Source organism: Monodon monoceros, unplaced genomic scaffold (assembly GCF_005190385.1).
Source record: "Monodon monoceros isolate NGI ecotype Baffin Bay Population unplaced genomic scaffold, NGI_Narwhal_1 Super_Scaffold_18, whole genome shotgun sequence".
In the NCBI taxonomy this organism is placed as follows: Eukaryota; Metazoa; Chordata; class Mammalia; order Artiodactyla; family Monodontidae; genus Monodon; species Monodon monoceros.
In genome coordinates, this window is record NW_021703774.1 from 32,065,837 (window position 1) to 32,076,091 (window position 10,255).

The 10,255-nt window shown below is 54.4% G+C and overlaps 1 protein-coding gene across 2 annotated transcripts in view; it reads right to left on the reverse strand.

Annotated features, from left to right (window-relative positions):
* LRRN2 (leucine rich repeat neuronal 2) overlaps positions 1-9,996 on the reverse strand; it is a 13,367-nt gene extending 3,371 nt beyond the window's left edge. The window contains exon 1 of one of the 2 annotated variants that reach the window (XM_029231044.1): positions 9,464-9,996. The gene's annotated coding sequence lies outside the window, so the exon portion shown is untranslated. Of the gene's footprint in view, positions 1-2,756; positions 3,282-9,463 lie in introns of those variants that run through there. The other variant, XM_029231043.1, reaches the window with a different exon arrangement.
* Positions 9,997-10,255: the final 259 nt, after the last annotated feature.

The window sequence follows — 10,255 nt, forward strand, 5'->3', positions numbered from 1 at the left end:
AGAGGGGATGGCTGAAATTGTCATCTTCAGAGTCCTTCTGAGCCCAGAGAGATGTGGAGTAGATTCTCCAACCTTCCTCACATCTCTCCTCACTGAGTAAATGGGAAATAAAGCGACAGTTTTCAGACATCCCTCGGAGCAGTGTGGGTAGAGGGTGGTAGAAACAAATGCGGCTTCTAAATTCCAGGGTGCGCTCCCAGGACTTTGAAAGTTGAAAGGCAGTGGATCCTGACCCCACACCCAGACAGGCTGGGGAAGTGGGGTGGTCACCTGGGGTCTGCTTAGGCTCTCCTGGGATAGGGGACAGCTTTGGCTTTTGCCAACTTCCCTACCTGGAGGCAGGGGCTTTCCCTTCCCCTGTAGCCTAGCCAAACTGCCAGGAGGAGGTGGTGGGTTTAAGAAGCCTGGGTCTGAGCACCTCAGTCCTGACCATACGTGATCTGGTCTCAGCAAATTCTCCTGGCTTTTGCCATCCTATTGACTCACTGTGACCAACCTTTCAGGTCATATTTACCCAACAGCCCCCTCTCCTGTCTCCCAGACAACTCTCAGTTGTTCTTCAAGACTCAACCTAAGGTCAGTCACCTCCTACAGAAAGCTGCTTCTAACCCTCCCCACCCCTGGATGGCTAAGGGGCCTGCCTTGTGCTCTCACAGTACCCCATGCTTTCTTCTGTCACAGCCCTGATCACATCATGTGGAAATGTCTCCCCAATTGGGGACCTGTCTCGCTCATCATCATGCTGGTAGCCCAGGACAGGTGCCCAGTGAGGGTTGATCGTATAAATCAATCTCTATGGTCCCAGGGCCCCTTCCTCCAGGAGGTTGGGTCCCTACCCCCACTCCAATCTAGAATCCAAGCCCCTGCTGTTCCTTCCTCCTGGGTATGGACAATCAATCCGGGTTCTCTAGAAGAACCCATGGCCAGGATGCTTCGCCCTAGACGAAAGTCCAGCCTTGGCCTAGAACCGAGATGGGCGAACCAAAGGGGGCCCCTGGGCCTGGTCTGACTCCTGAGTGGAGGTCTGACTGGGTAGTTTTCCAGCTGCAGACATCAGTGGAGTGCACAGTTATTGAATGCCTGCTATTTGCCAGGGCCTTTCAAAGACTGCGTCTTATTTCATTTAACCCTCATGAAGAGTCTACAAGATAAGCATTAATGCCTCCAGTCTGCAGATGCAGAAACCGAGGCTTGGAAGAGGTTAAAGCATTTGGCTCAAGCCATACAGCTGGTAAATGTCAGGAGACACGAATTCAGAGGTTGTGCCATTTACACTGTACTTCTCTACCCCCAGATCTGGCCCGACCCTACCCTGGACACCCTGAGCTGCACTGGCTTCCGAAGCAGCAGGCTGGGTGCCCGTTCTTGTCCCCTGAGGAGATGACGCCTTATCAGGGAGCTGCAGGAAGCTGGAGCTGTGTCTTCCACCACCCTCCAGGCAAGCGCCTCTCAGCTGGCCGGCGGGGCTCTTTGCCCACCTCATCCCACTTCCAGGATGCGGGGGCCGGGGAGGGGAGCAGTTGGAGGCCTCCCTTGAGCAAGGGAGCGGCACGCCTCTTTACATTTGACTACTTCCCACCTTCCTCTGCAGCTATTTCTGAAGGTGGGAAAAACAACATGACTTAAAATGCACAGAGGTTTTGAGTGGGGGTGTTGTGTACACTGACACATAAAACTCAGGGCAAACACACGTGCACACCCGCATCCACGTGCAGAGGGGAGCCTGGAGTACTCAGCCACCCAGGCCGGTGAGCGGTGGTCAGGAAGAGTGGTGGGGATTCTGCCGTGTGCTATGTGAGTGGAGAGGCAGCAGGGACAGGCTGAGTCCTGGGATGACTCTGTCACGGAACTAGGGCTGTGGTCCTGCCACACGTACACACCAGAGGCTCCTGCCTCCTGCCCAGGCCTCACCCAAGAAAGTAGAACCCACCAGCGAAGAGATCTCACTATTACTTACCACTTCCAACCAGAGCACCCTGGGAAAAGTTCACTGCTCTGAGCATCTGTTCCTTATGTGTAAAATGAGCTTGTCATTAGGATTAAAGGAACTGGGTGTGGTGCACACAGAGAGCCCAGCAAGGCTTAGTTCTCTTTCATCTCCCAGGGTTGGGAAGCTCCCCAGCTATAGGACTTCTTAGTGGGGGATAGAAGTTGGATCCCAGGACTCAACAAGTCCCTATTAAGCTTGCCCACTGTGGGCCCAGTGTCGCCCCCAGGTGGGATGGGAGCTGTGAGCGGGACTAGATAAAACGTCACGCCTTTAAGAGTGCCACCCTGGTAGGACCAAAAATGTAAAATGATTAGGAGAGCCCAAGACAGTTCGTTAAGGGGAGAGGAGGCTGCAGTGGGTGGAGAGGGCCTTCAGACCTTGCCCGAGCCCCAGGTTCCTCCTCCAACATCTCTGTCCTGGCACCTTTGTCCTACCGATGCTCAACTGTATGGATGGGATAGAGAAGCCATTTAAAAGTTCATTAAAAACGTCCAGAGATTTGCCTTTCCCTCCACTCCAGGCTCACCCTCCTCCTCACCCCTGTGGCTGGGCTGGGGGGCGGGTGGTGAGCCAGAGCTCCAGCCCCTCAGCCAGGAGCCACGGGCTGGGGCTCCGCAACCAGAGGCCCAGAGACGGGCAGCGGCTGGATGACTCATGTTCATACACACCTCTGGTCCCAAGGCTTGGCAAAGGCCCAGACAAGTCCTCCCCGTCACTGCTGAGCACGCAGCCCCTTCCAAGATAGAACTCAGAGCTGCCCACTCACCTGCCATCACCACTTAAGGCTGTCTTGCACATGGCCCACTCATGCAGGCTTGATTAGCAATTTCTGCTGGGAGCCGGAGCTGCAGAGAAAGCTAATTGTCTTTTATCTATAATCTCCCGGGGTGAGCAGGAGTTCAGACTATCACGCGTGCGTTTTCCCCAACTGGATTTCAAGCTCTTTGCCGTAGGGGCTATGTCTTGCATGCTTTTTGTGTTCCCGGTGAGCCAAGTGTAGGATTGAGCATGCAGAGGGTACTGGTGAGTGGATACAAATTGTGAAGTGTGTAACTCTCCCATCAACCCTGTGTGCAGACGGAGAAGGGATTGTTTAGTCTCATTTTACAGGGGAAGCAACTGAAGCAAGGAGAGGTTAATTGACACATCAGAGCTTGCACAGCTTCTGACGTGGTGGGGTCAGAATTCAAAGCCAGGTCTTTGACTCTGTAACCTGCCCCACCAGCCCAGCCAAGGTTCACTGCCTGGCAGCTCAACGCCCACCTTAACAGGAGCAGAGTGCAGGGCTGGTGGCCCAGAATGCCTGCTTCAGGTGCCAGTCCTTTCAGAGATGAATGGGTCCCCTGCTCCTCCCCAACGCTACCTGAGGGGGCCCCTCAGACACCATTCCTTCATTTCTGGCTAGAGTGACTTCCTTGGGGGACACATGGGGAAGACCCTGTTCCTCTGAGTGTGTGGCTGGGCCTGGAAGCACAGGGACAGACAGAGCCAGCAGGCTGCACAGAGACCTCAGCCTGCCTTCGGATTGGGGGCTGGGTGCTCCTCTTTGTTCAGGGACAGCTGGAGACATGACCGTCAGTGACAGGGGAAGCAGGGTTGCCCGCTCCAGCAGCAAAGTTTCTCTTGGAAGGGCTGGCTCTGCAAGCCCCAACGGACCGACCTCCTCCCGGCAGCGGCTCTGGAGAGAAAGTATGGAATTGATCCCGTACACTCCCCATTAAACTCCAACCCTTGGCAAAGCCCTAAATGAAGAATTTTGGAGAAGCTGACGTCAGCAGCCCGAGCTGCTCTTCTCCCTTTCCTCCATCTCTGGCCCTGCCCCCAGTACAGTCCCGGGCTCCTGCCAGCACTGACAGCGTTGCTCCTCCAGGGGCCTGCTGGATGCCGAGCCTCTCCCTCCCCCAACTCCTCTCCCCTCCCCACAGCCTCTGCCCAGCCCCCCTGAGCTGGGAGCCCTCCGGAGGGAGGAACAGCCAGTGGCAGTGATCAATTGCCTGGCCTTCGCTGCTGCTTCAGTGCCAGGTCTCCCTGAGCTGCGGAGACAGAAGGGCAGCATAATTGAGTGTAGCACTGATAAACTCCGGCCTCCTCACCAGCAGATAAGCGCTGGGTTGGGGGATGCAGAGGTGGGGGAGGCCATCCCTCCATCTGTACACCTGGCCTCCGCTCCTCCCGAGAGGTGAGCATGGCCCCTCACTCCCACCTCTCATTTAATCACAGACAGCCAGGACCTCAGAGCTGGAGGAGACCTCGGCATTTATCTAGTCTTCCAGAGTCTGAATTCCATAAATAACTTATGCAAAGCGGGAGTGGTGGAGCGGAAGGAGCCTGGGCTCTGTGATCAGAGTTTGAGTCTGGCTCTGCCGCTCACTGTGTGACCTTGGACAAAGTTAGACGACCCGACCCGAGCTGGGAAATGAGGATGAGACCCTCTCACAGAACTGCTGTGAGGAGCCAGGACGCAAGGCCTATGACGTGCCTCTTAGTTGCCTTCGTTGCCCCCTTCACCATTGCCTCTCCTCCCACCTTAGCCCCTACTTCTCGTCTCTCACCTTGCGTCCTAAACTTTTTCTTTCTATTATGGTATAACGTACGTACAGGAGAGTACATAAATGGCATGAATCCCAAGTGCACAGCCTGATGAATTTCTACCTTAGTAGATACCAGTACAACCACCACCCCTAGCAAGATATAAGCATTTCCAGCCCTCCCAAGGTTCCTGTGCGGCCCTTCCCAGTCAATGTCCAGCCCCCACCTGGAGTTAACCATTGTCCTGACTTCTATCATCATCCATCAGTTTCATCTTTTAAGCCCAGAATTCCCCTTCCTTCTCCATCGCAACTTGGAACCAGGGTCTTTGGAAACAGCTGACTCTGGCTTTAGGGAACGCCAGAACCTCAGACCTGAAATTCACTTAATTCATCCTCCTGCTTCATAGCGGCTATAGCTTCTCAGGGTCTCACACTTAATCAGCGATCTCCAGGAAGGGAGACTGATTCCTCTTTCTTGTTTTACAACTCCCATATCTAGAAATTGCTCTATGCCCTAGGGTCCCCTCTCCGGTTGGAATCCTATGACTTGGGCCTGTGAGCGTCATGCTGCCTTGAGGCAAGAAGATGGCAGGATAACCTCCTGGCAGCCCTTCCCCAAAGCCCTGCTGGGTCTTGGCCACCTCCTGGGGCAGGATTGCTGGGCCCTTTTTGTTGCCAGACCCCTAGGTATTCTGATTACAGAATCTGGGGCACCAGGCAGAGGACAAATTGGGGAGTGACCAGGAAGGAGAGACCCAGACTCACTTGTAACTGCCCCAGACCTCTCCATTCGCCCATTTCAGAGGCTCCTTGCACTCAACTTGTCCCAAGCCCAACATCTCCCACCAAACCTGCTCAGGAGGCACTGCCATCCAGCAGTCTCCAAGACTGGAAATCTCCACCATGGTGACGCGTCCCTCCCACCTCACACACACCCACCACAGTGCTCACGCTAACGTTCCCTTTTCATTTCTTGTCTTGACTCTCACAGCAGCCTCCTCACCCTTGAGTGACCCTCTCATTCCCAGGCGCCTCCGGCTCCTCCTAGACTAGACTTGCTACTTCCTTCTCCTCTGCGGGCCTCTCACTCAACCAGCAAAACGTCTCCCCAACTTCAACTATCAAACTCCTCTTCAGCCGTAAAAACCCATCCCAAATGCCACGTCCTCTGTGACATGTTCCCAGAGGCCCTCCTAGAAGGGTGGTTACACCCACCACAGTCCCGGAGACTCTGAACAGACCTCCGCGGTAACAGCACCTTCCTTATCGTCATTCTGAGAGCCTGTGTTCTCAACCAGGCTGTCAGCTCCTGGAGGAAAGGATGGTTTGTTATTTATTTTTGTCTTCTCAGAGCCTAGCGCAGTGCAGAATTTCCTGGTAAGGGTGGGAGGTGTTCTACAGCCATGAATTATGAATTGCAACCCATTAGTGGGTCATGAAAACAGTTTAAAGTGGATAACAATGTACATTAAAAAAATGAAATAGAAAATAGAGTGCATTGTATGTAGCTAGACTAAGAGTTGTTTTGAGAAATTTTTCCCCTCTGTTTTACACACACACACACACACACACACACACCCCTGTGTACAGACGGATGTGATGCAAAATCATGCATTTTTGCCCTTGAGTCGCAGCTATAGAAGCTTGAAAATGATGAGTCTGCAGAGCCTCTCTGAGTGAGGTGAGTCCCTTCAACTCTAGTTGATGCCGCTGGAAGGATGACATAAAGTGTCAGAGGGAAGATACGACGCCCCCGAGTGCCTTCTGTGTGCAGGATTTCTATTTGCTGGCCACTTTAGACATACCTCATCCTATCCTCCCAACAACCCTGTAAGTAGGTACTTTTTAGGAGAGAAACCTCAAGCTCAGTGGAGACAAGGGATCACACCCAGGTCCCACAGCTAGAATGTGGAAGAGCCTGAGTGTGAACCCAGCTGTGTCTCACACACCAGCCCTTTCTGTTTCCATGATTCTGGTGCCAGAAGCTGAATTCCAAGAGTGGAGGATACTGGGGAGACCGGAGGAGAGAAGGGAGGAAAATGAGAGGGCATCTCCTGGTGAAAGGATGAGGTTTCTCTTGTCTACCCTTGCCCTCCCCTCCCCTCTGGAGTGAGAAGAGTCAGTTCCAGTAAAAACCCTTTCCTGGCCCAGGAGGGAAGGGACTTGTTCCCAGGAAGAAATATCTACATTCCCAGGTCTCTGGACTGGCCCTGGACAGAGGACGTTGCAATTCTACTGCCTGGAAGGGAGCCTGCCTCGTTATTTCTTAAGTAGGAGTGGAAGGCGCCAGTAGGTAGCCCACAGTCATTTTTTGTCTGGTTGCACTGCACCAAAGAGGCTTCAGGGGAGTGGAGCCAGCTTTGCAGGGACCTGGAGAGCAGCGCCAGGCTGAGCTCCACCGCCGCGCGCCGCCAGCCTTCTGCTGACTTATCTGCCCATCCTCAGGAAACCTTCTCTGACCCCTCCATGCCTCTCCTGGGCTCCTCTGGGGCCTCAGCGTCCCTCCATCATACACTGGCTGTTTACTTGTCTGTCTGTCTCTCCCTCCAGACTGTGAGGCCCTCAGGGGAAGAGCTGTGCTCCAAGTGGCCAGTTCCTCCAACAGTCTGGCACACAGTAGGAGCTCAGAAGATACCTGGGGAAGGAGAGAGAGAAAGGCAAGGTAGGGCAGGGCACGAGAACAGAAGGGGGCTGTTTGCTTCAGAGCTCCTGAAGAGCAGGCGGACCTGAGTCTGGCCTCGTGAAGGAGATCCAGAGCGCACCTCCTGGAAGCACACGCCCGGGCTCCCCTGCCCTGGCTCTGGCCACTACACGGCCACTGTGGCCCTTCCCTTGATGGAGAAGGCACTTCTGACTTAACTTCCTGCCTCTGGATTCCACCCTAAGATGATCCTCCCCTTCTGGACTCCCTCAGGCGCCCCCTCTGGAAATCCTGCGGACACTCTGAGATCTTAGGTTAGCGGTTCAAAGGGGGGCTTTGGAGTCGAATCCTGGTGCTGGCTGTATGACCTTGAGCATCCTTACTCAGATTCCTCCTCTCTAATGCAGGGAGAGAGCCTACCTCATGGGGGGAAGTCTGCAAGAATGATGCCTGCTAAGTGCCTGGCGCTCACTGGAGCGCTCTTCCCTTTTCATCTACCTCGGTTTGTCTCAGGCACAGTCTCTGGCTTCCAGGCCACCTGCGTACCAGGCCCGCACCAGATGGCCTGTCCATGGTCGTGTGGCCTGCAACGCAGGCGGCCTCTCCTAGGAACCCTTCCATCTCAGTCTGACACTCCTTCCTGATGGAGCTGCCCTCTCCTGGGTCAACTTTAAGCACTCCCCGGGGCCTCCAACCAGGGTCCAGTTCTAGTCTTTAGGACTCGAGAAGGCTCTAGAACTCAGTTCATTTACAGATCACCAATGTCTGACACACTCTCACCCAACAGCTCACTCTTCCTGCCTTAGGTGAGCAGCTCCTCTGTTCGCCCAGGTGCTCCTTGGAAGGGTCGAGAGGGCCCCTCCTAGCAGAGCTCTAAATGTCCCAGCTTGACCGCAGCCTGCGGACATTCCACACTGGCCACAGGCGCAAGCCAGGGGGGCAGCCAAGCCCAGCTACTGACCTCGAGCCTCTCCCACCTCTCTCCCTATAATTTTCCCTGCCCTTCCTAGAATTAGCCGGGGGTGCTGGGCAGACCCTGCAGCATTCTTGAAAGGCTGCCCTCCTGCAGCCCTTCAGACACAGTGGATCCCTGGGAGTTAGGTGCAGCGGAAGGAGAGGGAAGGCTTCAGATAGATGCAAGCAATGCTCTTTCCTGCCCCCGTGCCTTTGCACATGCAGGGGCCTCGCCCACAAGTCCGTGTCACCGCTTGTGTATTCCCATCTCTGAAGTCTCAGTTCACACTGTCCCCCTCTGAAGTCTTCCCTAACCACTGCCCACGCTCCATTAATCAATCCCTTTCTCCTTCTCCCATCCTTGAAGAACCCATATCCACTGTGATGCTCAACTCCTCTCTCAGATTGTGAGCCCCTCGAGGGCAACTCTGTGACTCATGAGCCCAGAACTAATAATGAGAGAAGCACCAAGGCATGGCGAGGGTGGGAGGAATGCCTGGGGAGAGGGTTTGGGGCCTGGGTGGCTGAGGAGAAAGAGGCAGAGCAAATGGGGAACAGACCAGTTAAACAAGGAGAAAGGCCAAAGCTCTTCTAACGGAAAAAGAAAATGAAATCAGAATGAAAATTGATGAGGCGGAGAGAAAAGGAGGCTCGTTTCATCAGCAGCTTTGCCAGATGAAGCTCCGAGATAAATCACGAGGCGGAAGGAGCCTTGGTCTCGGTGTGGCTCACTGCCTTCTCCTTCTGTCAGCTGTCTCGGGCAGGCCTGAGAGATAAATGGCTACAGCTGAGGCCCCGCAGTGGGGTTTTTTCCATCCGCAACCGCAGTAAGAATGGTCCGTCAGTCCTCATCGCCTCCTCCAGGCCTGCGCTGCCCACGCCTTCACGTGCTCCCCTCCCGTGGCCCTCCTCTTCCCCAGCTCCCCTCCTCAGTCCCGCTGGCCTCTCCCGCAGCAGCCCCCCCATCACCCCTCCCCAGCTCGGGGTCAGGCCTGTGGAGAGCATTTGTCAGAAGCCCTGTCCAACCTTCTGTGCCCCTATCCAGCTTCTCTGAAGTCAGGGTGGGAAGGAGAGGTCAGGGCATGAGAACTGGTGGTGGAGGACATGGGACAGGACAGGGCTGGGTTCTAGTTCTGGCCTGAGACAGACCTTGGAGTGTGTCCTCTTACTTCTCTAGCCCTTGGGCTCCCCATCTGTGAAATGAGGAGGTGGGGCTAGAGCAGTGGTTCTAAAGTTGAGGTCCCTGGACCAGCAGTATCAGCTCACTTGGAAACTGTTAGACATGCAGATTCTCAAGCCCACCCCAGACCTCCAGAATCAGAAACTCAGAGGGTGGGGCCTAGTTACCTGTGTTTGAGGAAACCATCCAGGTGAATCTGATGTATGCGCATGGAGAATCACTGGGCTAGGTTACCTCCAAGGACCCTCCAGATGAGATTAGAATTCTGTAAACGAGAACAGTGCCCGCTAGGAACACTCAATTAAAACTATGTGGGGACTTCCCTGGTGGCGCAGTGGTTAAGAATCCGCCTGCCAATGCACGGGACACGGGTTCGAGCCCTGGTCTGGGAAGATCCCACATGCCGCAGAGCAACAAAGCCTGTGCGCCACAACTACTGAGCCTGCACTCTAGAGCCCACGAGCCACAACTACTGAGCCCGCATGCCACAACTACTGAGCCTGCGCACTAGAGCCCGGGAGCCACAACTACTGAGCCCATGAGCCTAGAGCCCGTGCTCTGCAACAAGGGAAGCCACTGCAATGAGAAGCCCGCCCACCGCAACTAGAGAAAGCCTGCATGCAGCGACGAAGACCCAATGTAGCCAAAAATAAATAAATAAAAAGCTATTAAAAAAAACACAAAACCTATGTGTATGATGAACTCCTTATCATCATCCTGATAGATAAGAGTTGAGTTTTCCAGACCCCTCTCACCTTCTCTGTCCCAGCCACAAGGAAGCTCTCTACCCAATGAGCATTAATAGAGCCCTGACTGTGTGCTGGCGCTGTGAGGGGATAGGGATACAAGGTCATGGGGAGGGCAGGCGGGAGTCACAAATTTAAAAACAAAACAAAACACTCTATTAGTATGATAAGAGTTGTCACAGAAGTACTTACCAAGAGCAACAGGGGCATAGT